A 9,571-nucleotide genomic window follows, 5' to 3' on the forward strand; every position below is an offset into this window, starting at 1 on the left:
GTCAAGAATATGGCAAGCGCTGTGTATAGATCACAGATTTACATACTTTTCATAAAAACATGGCATTATTAAAAAAAGTTTTCAGACGAGTCCATGACCCCACAAAAAGTGCTGGGGTCGCGACCCCGAGGTTGGGAACACAGGCATTATAGTATGCAATTGCTCTGGATTTTTTTTTTTTACCAAAATTAAGGTTTTATACTTGCACGTTATATCACGAGATGTGCCATATTTTGTTTTCAGCATATTTTTACCTACCCAAATGACCTTGACCATGACCTTTATAACCTGATCATGACCTCCAATAAAAAAGGAATGTTACCATTGAATTCCTCACCCAGAAAAACCCATATAAAGTGGTATTACCCAATATAGTTCAATTATTTTGGCCGATTGACCTTTTGAGGCCATTTATGACCCTGTGGTGACCTTGGACCTATGACCTTGACCTCAGATCACCTCATACCCATCATAATTGAACTCAGAGCCCCCATAAACCTAACCACCATGATTATGAAACTAGCATGTCTAGGAGCGAAGATATAGGCAGAGCAATATTTGGGGGGTCACCCCCCTAAAAGGCCCCCCAAAATACCCTAAAAGTTCACGAAAAAATTCAACTCCGAATTTTTCTGTTAATTTACCCCCTCTAGTTGACAAAACTGCAAAATAAATCAATTTTGCCACAAAAATACTACGAAAACCATTTTTGTTACATATCATAAGTGCACTATCACCTGCAGTGTGCAGTATCAAGTTTCGTTAACATCGGGCAATGAAAAAATTATTTAAAAAATCAATTCCCGATTCAGTTAAGTACTCTTCGGGAGAATTTGATCAATGCAAACAACCTCCGCGGTATAGTTCGCTCGAGCTATCTTTTTAATTTTTTCTTGAAATGATTTCTTTAAAAATCTCAAACATTTGGTGTAGACAAAGAACGATTTATTTTTAAGCATAAAATAAATATCGGCATTTTGATCTAATACTTCCGTGTTCATTAATAAATAAAATTGTGTTTTGAAGATTACGCACAATAATTTATTGGACTTTCTTTTCTCCATCTTATTTTTCATATTGACGCGCAATATCAAGTTTCGTTCAAATCGGGCAACAAAAAAAATTATTAAAAAATCAATTCCCCATTCAGTCAAGTACTCTTCAGGATTATTTGATCAATGCAAACAACGTTAGCGGTATAGTTCGCTGGAGCTATCTTTTTTTTTCTTTTTTTGAAATGATTTTTTTATCAACCACTGTCTCAATGGGAACCCAACGGGTTAACGGATCATCTGATATATATATATATATATATATATATATATATATATATATATATATATATATATATATATATATATATATATATATACATTGTTGCGAATTTGCGCCCGCCGGCGTGCGGACGGCCACGTAACTCGGATCGCGGCACGTCACCCACCGGACGGACAATTCAGTCATGACCCTCTCGGAACAACGTCGGGAGCTAGTCACGGGTGGGCCTTTCGACCTCACCACGATCGTGCCAATCGGCCACCCGCGTAGGATAGGGTTGTTCGCCAAACTCGACCGACCTAAGTACCCACACGGATGGTAAACCGGGCGATCGTACCTCGCCGCAGGTCGACTCCGGACACGAGCCGCTTGGGCGGCCCGTTCCGTACTATCGGGATAACCGAGCGGTGTTATCGTCGACCTCGACGGTTCAGATTATTTACCGGGCGTTTTGCACCCACTACGAACCCTTTACGTGAAGCAGGATGGAGATTCAATTAGAGAAAAGACGAAGCGAAACGGGAAAACAGTTCACACAATGCACATTTATTTCCCGGCACACGGAAAGCACGTATATACAGCCATAGTCAAAATGCACATATAGCAACCAAAACAATAAAAGCAACAACGACGCAGAGTTAATACCGACTACGCGCACACACGGCAACACATACAGCTTTACTTCACAGACGGCGCCAACACACATTTACACAAAAGCAAAGGAAAGAAGCCACCCTCATAGACAAGGAGGCAGACAGGCCCGTAGGCCAAATGTGCGCGGGACCTAGAAGAGCGGCCAGGTCCGCGAGACCAGGGGGGGGTCCTACCCTCGTCCTCGTGACGCGTTGGCGGGCGAGCCGCAAATGCGGCGCGCGCGGCTTTGCCCCGACTCCGTGCTCCTTGGCGGGTTTCGTTGGCACCACGTGTGGGGGGGGGTGGGAACGGGGCCCCCTTTTGCACCATCTCAGCACGGGGGAAAGGGAGATTGTTGATGCCCTGGGGGAGGGGAGAGGCTGGCTGGCTTGGGTCCCGTGACGAGACGAGCGATCCCCCACACCGTAACCTTGTCGCCGACCGCCGTCCTTCTCGCCTCGGACCCGAGCTCCCTTACCTGCAGTTCCACCGCGCGCACTCGCCTCAACTTCACCAACGCAACGCAACGCGTCCCCAACAGCCACTTCTCAACGACCCTCTTCAGGCAACTCCAGAACTCAGCTCTTCCTGCAATTCTTCTCAGTTCCGCACTCTCCTCACTTTTGATCCATGAATTCATGCTTTTTGATCCATGAATTTGCATATAGCGACCGCCCTCCAACGCCCTGGAGGCGGGGCCAAATCGCCCCTCGCTCACCGATTGGACGGAACAAAAGTGGGCGTGAGTCGTTTTTGATCCGTTTTTCTGCGGAAAGTCCGCGATGCTTTTGAACAGGCTGCTCGGTGCGCGCTCTACACGAGTCCAGCATCGGTGCCCACGAGTGGCGCGAGATGACGGTGATGCGATGGTGGCGAGTTGTGACAGTAAAGGTCGTGGCGGTTGTGGTGAAGCGGCGTTGTGGTTGGTGGTTGTTGTTGTGATGGCTGTTGAGACGTGGTTGGTGATGGTAATAATGGCGGTTGGTCCAAAATAAAGATAGTAAAAGAAAAACGGCTATCCTGAAGAGTCGCAGCCCTCATGAATGACATTTATTCCCTCTAGACAACGGGTTTGGGCCTAACTACACATATACTTACCGAGATATCTCACCTAAGGGACCTGAATGGTGGTTTGCGAATTTGGTCAACCACAACAATATATATGGCCTCTCCCTTCCAGAAATCATATTGTCAGTTGGGAAACGAGTAAGAGAGTACCTGACTGAGTACTACAATGGTGTAGGAGCTGTGCCCTGGCAGAACAGGATGGTGGGATTACAGGAGAATGCTGACCAAGCCTGATTGTTCAATGTGTTCTGTTACTTGTCAACGTTGCACCCACAAACATTGTGTGTGACCCAATTGTTCATCTGCCTTGATAGGGGCTTGTGGGTGTGACCATATTTTGTGTGTGACCTAATTTATGTAAAAATATGTGTGACGTGATTTAGGAATGATGGGAAGGTGAAAGGAATGATGGGAAAGTGAAAAGTTTGCATTGAAGACCATTACTCAGAATAGGAGAGAGAGAGGGCAGACCATGCTGGTTTTACAATTTGGACGATGAGTTTTTTTTTTTTTGTCATATCTGGATTGAACTATTGTGAATCTATCTACATTACATTGCATGGATAACATGTGGATTTCTATGTATATATTAAATTGAGTAGACAATACATTGTACAAATTTCAGATTAATTTCTTCCGAAAATATTCTCAATTGAATCGCAGTTTTGTCGCGCTCTCAGGGGTCCCAGGACAGATTATCATTTTTTTCTCCAATCAGTCACAATTTAGTTTCATAGGTCGCCAATCCCTCACAAAGTTGTCTCACATTTGTCGCACCTTCTGACTCATGGAAACTAAATTGAGAAGGGTTCGAGACCGGTTTGAGACAACCGCGACGACTCTGTGACTATTTTGAGATAAAATTTGTCGCACGAATTTTTTGAACATGTTCAAAATTCCAGCGACACCAGAGCGATGTCCTGCGACTCACGCGAGGAAATTGAGAACCACCGCAAACGTTTCAAGACATTTTGGTTATTTTTGGGCAGAGTTAAAAAAAAATCGGGAGGAATTCCCATGTTTTATTACCTTTTTCCCTGCTCGGATAAAAATTCCATGTTCAGGTGTTTCATTACCAATGGGCTGGCTATCGCTTGCCAAGCCAGTCATTCCATATCAAACGTTTTATTGGACTGCTTGCTTGAGTGATGAAGCCACCTGGTGATCCCGTGAGTGTAGAGATAAGTATTCTCCACAGACAATTTTAAGATGTCCCAGCATCCCATCCACCATAAAGGACTTCCATTTTGCAACAAATAATAACCTACTTTACACAAAGTTAAGATTCGCAAAAATACCAAAAGACAATAATAAAAACCTTCGACGAGTTATTAAAAGTGAGATGTCTTCCAATTACGGTGATAATTTTGACTCTCTTACACATTTCTGCCTCGACGCACAAGTTGCGATTCTGAAACTGAATTACCTCCGTGAGCAAATGTGGACCGAGGTAATGTTTTCACCCTGCTTGTCTGTCTCACCGGCTCACTCTCTCACCGGCTCACTGGCTCACTCTCTCACTGGTTCACTCTCTCACTGGTTCACTCTCTCACTGTGTCACTCTCTCACTGTGTCACTCTCTCACTGTGTCACTCTCTCACTATGTCACTCTCTCACTACGTCACTCTCTCACTACGTCACTCTCTCACTACGTCACTCTCTCACTACGTCACTCTCTCACTACGTCACTCTCTCACTACGTCACTCTCTCACTGTGTCACTCTCTCACTGGTTCCCTCTCTCACTGGTTCACTCTCTCACTGTGTCACTCTCTCACTGTGTCACTCTCTCACTGGCTCACTCTCTCACTACGTCACTCTCTCACTACGTCACTCTCACAGTGTCACTCTCTCACTGTGTCACTCTCTCACTGTGTCACTCTCTCACTGTGTCACGCTCTCTCACTGGTTCACTCTCTCACTGGCTGACTCTCTCACTGGCTGACTCTCTCATTGTGTCACTCTCACTGGCTTACTCTCTCACTGGGTCACTCTCACTGGCTTACTCTCTCACTGGGTCACTCTCTCACTGGTTCACACTCATTGTGTCTGGCTCACTCTCTCACTGGTTCACACTCTCACAGTGTCACTCTCTCACTGGTTCACACTTTCACTGTGTTACTCTCTCACGGTGACACTCTCTCACTGTGTCACTGGCTTACTCTCTCACTGTGTCTCACTCTCACTGGCTCACTGGCTGTTTGCCTGTGAGTATGACATATCAAAACATGGACAGATTCGGACAAAACTTGGTGTCAGGTTGGGTGTGTGACGAGGACAAAATGATACGATTCTGGAGAAGATCTGGATCTGGATACTCGAGTTTATAAAATGGTTTTCACGTTTGAGAGACAGGGCTAAAAACGATGAATAACACGCTGTCTTAAAAAGTTGTGGACGAGTTGTCTCGGTGACAAGAACAAACCGATTAGACTTTGGCTCAGGTCTGGATCCAGATAGAGCCCATCAGTGAGATACAAAACATGGTGGAGGTATGCGTTCCACTGAGTACAGTTCTGGTTAGTTATGAATGAAAACGTTCTACAATAAACGGAGAGGCTTTTAAAGACGTATTGTTGTGAGCCGGGCGTCGGCTGCGAGCACGACCGCTAGGTGGAGCAGTAGGGTCAGCTCCACCGAACACCCGGAATCTAGATCGTCACCTTCGGATAACTCCGAAGGTACGGGTCCCCTACATGACCGTGAATCGTCAATAAATCAACCGCGTGGGTACAGGGATATTTGCCAAACTTCAAAATACCGAGAGGCCCACGTGGCGAGCTTCCGAGGATTCACACCCTCGACGGCATGAGCCGTATACGTGCTCGACCCGTGTGTAACCCGAGCGGATGGTTACCGAGGTCCCATCGGTCCAAATGTACAAATATGGCGGCAATGGCCTTTTTAATCACCCAACACGCACCGTGATAAACCAATGAAGAAAAGGACAAAGATGAGCTGAAACATTAAACAATAGGGGTATTTATAATAGGTGGGGAAGGAACACATAAAGGGCAGAGTTAAACCGACTATAGAGGATGCAAATAATGTACAGCAAAAGCACTTAACAATTCTACTTATAGAGAGGGCCCCAGACACACACGCGCACACACAAATGTCCCAAAAGAAAAGGGACCTTCCCGCCTCATGCGGCCCTTGTCGATCCGATTCGGCGGGACTTGAACCCGCAGCTCGATGCCGCTGCAAACACCGGGTACGGAGACTGCGCCAGGCTCCAGCACGCTCCTCTGGCACACGACGAGACCAGAGCCAGCGACAAGATCACACCAGACCAGCGGCGGGATGAGACCAGACGCCAGCGATGAGATCAAAGCAGATGCCGGCAACAGGACGAGATCAATCTCCTCCTGTTCAGCCAAAATCACCACACTTTTCTCTCTAGGAGGGAGGGGCCTCTTCTCCTGACCACTCGCCTCTTCATTGGTCGGACCCATCGCACGATTCCCTGGCCGTCCCCCATTGGACAGGCCCACAGTAGGCGGGGCAACTCCCACTGTTCTGGGCGGAGTCCCGAGCAGAGGCGTTTGTGGCTCTGCCCACTTCCTCACCTCTGGCCGTGTGCTTAATGGCGATCGTGTTGAGCCGGAAACGGGGTGGGTGAGACGCCCGCTCCTTGCCGATTGGCTAAAGAGGGACGCCATGCCCATGTCAGCCCCGCCCAGGCACGCGCTTGCTGGCGAGCGCTGGAAGAATGCCACGAGCAGTGTTGTTGCTGTGAGAGCAAAGGTGTTGTGGATGTAAAATTCCTAAATATAAAAATAACTCACAGCGCATGTACATTTAATTCCCATTAGACCCAGGGGATGGATTCTAACTAGAAACACACACTTAGCAATATAACTGAGATACGGGGACCTGAATGTTGAGTACAGTAAGCTTCCAGATTCGCAACACTATATTACGTCACGACATCGTCATTGTAAACGGATCATTTTGTGTACATTTGATGTGGCTGCCATATTTTTTCAGCGTTCATCGCTGATAATGGAGTGCAGTCCACCTTCAGTAGCGAATTTATTGAGAAAACGGGATGGTGGGGGTGGGATTATATTAAAGGCTATCTATTTAATACGTATGCACGTGCACACACAAAATGAACGTTCATACTTATACCAAAGAGACATAAACGAATAAGGACGTGCACCATCACTCTGTGTATGCTCCTTCATAACAAGGTTCATCATGAATCACATTATCACACTAAAATACACAATTTGGTGTCTGTCTGTCTGTGTCTTTATGGTTTTGACCACAATACATTCGCTCGTTCTCTACTTATCCAATCTCAACCAAACTTGACTCGAGGACTAAGGGTCAAACGATGGAGGTTGTTGCGACTTGATTCGGTCCCCTCCGCCTTGGGCATGCCTGGTGTTCGTTGAATGGTATGGCGATGGGCTTGGGATCTGAGGGTCCCGAGTTCAAATCCCGCTTGTCCGTTGAATTAATACCAGGTGGGGTCGACTCTGCCTGTCATCCTTCCGAGATCGGCAAATTGAGTACCAGCTTGCTGAGATGATCGAGCCATTCGAGTATCCTGCGTCGGAGTGGCGACTTGTCCAGGATAGTGTCCAATAGCCCAGGAGACTGCTTCGGCAGCACCGACGCTCTGTCCAGAGTATGGTCCCGATGGAGGGATGGACCTGAGGCGAGGTCCATGTTCAGGTGGATATCCGTGTGGCGTTTTTCCAAGGCCCTTTCTAATAACAATACCAATGCTTACACGATAATATTACTGTTATTACAAAGCAATATTAACACGAATAATATCCTCTCACCAAAAGGTTTATTTCCTTGAAACCTCGGACAAATGCTATGTTAACGTGTATAAATAGCTGATATCTGTCCCCAATCGTGTCTTGTAGTGTTGAATCATTTGGTTCGTATCTCGATCCCAGTCCGGCCTACCTGGGATAGTACGTGTGCTCCGTCTTCTGCCTCGTTATCGCTTCCTTGTTTTGAGTTGTTTTTTTCTGGATTGTCAGGTCAGTGCGTTTTCCCCCCTTTTCCTTAAAAAAAATTCAAGCAAGGTGTATCTACTCCTTCACACCCGCACTTGGAAAATATAATATAATATAATATAATATAATATAACATATTATAAATTACCAATAATAATAATTACCAATAACGTCATTTCCTGTAGTTCGTAAAAGGGTGAGCTCAATCCCAATAAAACAAGTGGTTTTTGTGCGTTTGTGTATTTTGTTATCGTGATTTGTGTCAGGGGCTGTGGAATTTCGGTTATAACCTGTATTTGTATTGTTTTGTTTTGTATACAATACACCGTCGACGCTCGAATGAGAGCGAACACACAGAACGTACAACAAGGGGAGCAGAAGAGGCAGGGAGGGCGACCAGATTGATTCCGGGCCGAGCTCGATTTAGCTTTGAGGAGCGGCTGAAGGAGACGGGGCTTTCTACACTAGAAAGGAGGCGGTTATGAGGAGATATGATAGAGATGTTTAAGATAATGAAAAATAGAGACAAAAAATATATATATATATATATATATATACATATATACAAATATATATATATATATATACATACATAGACAAATATATACATACATAGACAAATATATACATACTAGCGATACCCGTGCACATGCACGAGATAGCAGTACAACATAGCTGGTAGCAGACGACAGACCGTACACGGGGAATGACAAAAATACGCTTTGTGCAAAATGCAAGTGGTACTTTGGAACGCCAAGACTTCCCAAACATTGTCGGCATGTCCGCTAAGTGCCAGAGCAATTTCATAGGGATCGTGTGACGACGAGCCAAGTTTTTAGTGTGCAAGCTTGGTATTATAATAGAGATATATACATATACAGATATACATAAACAAATATATATATATATATATACATATATATATATATATATATATATATATATATATATACATACATATATACAGTGGGGAGAACAAGTATTTGATACACTGCCGATTTTGCAGGTTTTCCCACTTACAAAGCACGTAGAGGTCTGTAATTTTTATCATAGGTACACTTCAACTGTGAAAGACGGAATCTAAAAGAAAAATCCTGAAAATCACATTCTATGATTTTTAAATAATTAATTTGCATTTTATTGCATGAAATAAGTATTTGATCACCTACCAACCAGGAAGAATTCCGGCTCTCACAGATTTGTTAGTTTTGTCTTTAAGAAGCCCTCCCATTCTCCACTCATTACCTGTATTAACTGCACCTGTTTGAACTCGTTATCTGCATAAAAGACAGCTGTCCACACTCAATCAATCAGACTCCAACCTCTCCACAATGGGCAAGACCAGAGAGTTGTCTAAGGACATCAGGGACAAAATTGTAGACTTGCACAAGGCTGGGATGGGCGACAGGACAATAGGGAAGCAGCTTGGTGAGAATGCAACAACTGTTGGTGCAATTATTAGAAAATGGAAGAAGTTCAAGATAACAGTCAATCTCCCTCGGTCTGGGGCTCCATGCAAGATTTCACCTCGTGGAGCCTCAATGATCATGAGAAAGGTGAGGGATCAGCCCAGAACTACATAGCAGGACCTGGTCAATGACCTGAAGAGAGCTG

The 9,571-nt window shown here is 45.1% G+C and overlaps 1 protein-coding gene across 1 annotated transcript in view; it reads right to left on the bottom strand.

The window, feature by feature from the left end:
• Positions 1 to 7,990, bottom strand: part of LOC147021135 (uncharacterized) — a 33,724-nt gene extending 25,734 nt beyond the window's left edge. Inside the window, exon 1 of the mRNA XM_085890940.1 lies at positions 7,905 to 7,990. The gene's annotated coding sequence lies outside the window, so the exon portion shown is untranslated. The remainder of the gene's footprint in view (positions 1 to 7,904) is intronic.
• Positions 7,991 to 9,571: the final 1,581 nt, after the last annotated feature.

Source organism: Eptatretus burgeri, chromosome 8, assembly GCF_056783735.1.
Source record: "Eptatretus burgeri isolate ZD-2024b chromosome 8, Ebu_testis_v1, whole genome shotgun sequence".
NCBI classification, from domain to species: Eukaryota; Metazoa; Chordata; class Myxini; order Myxiniformes; family Myxinidae; genus Eptatretus; species Eptatretus burgeri.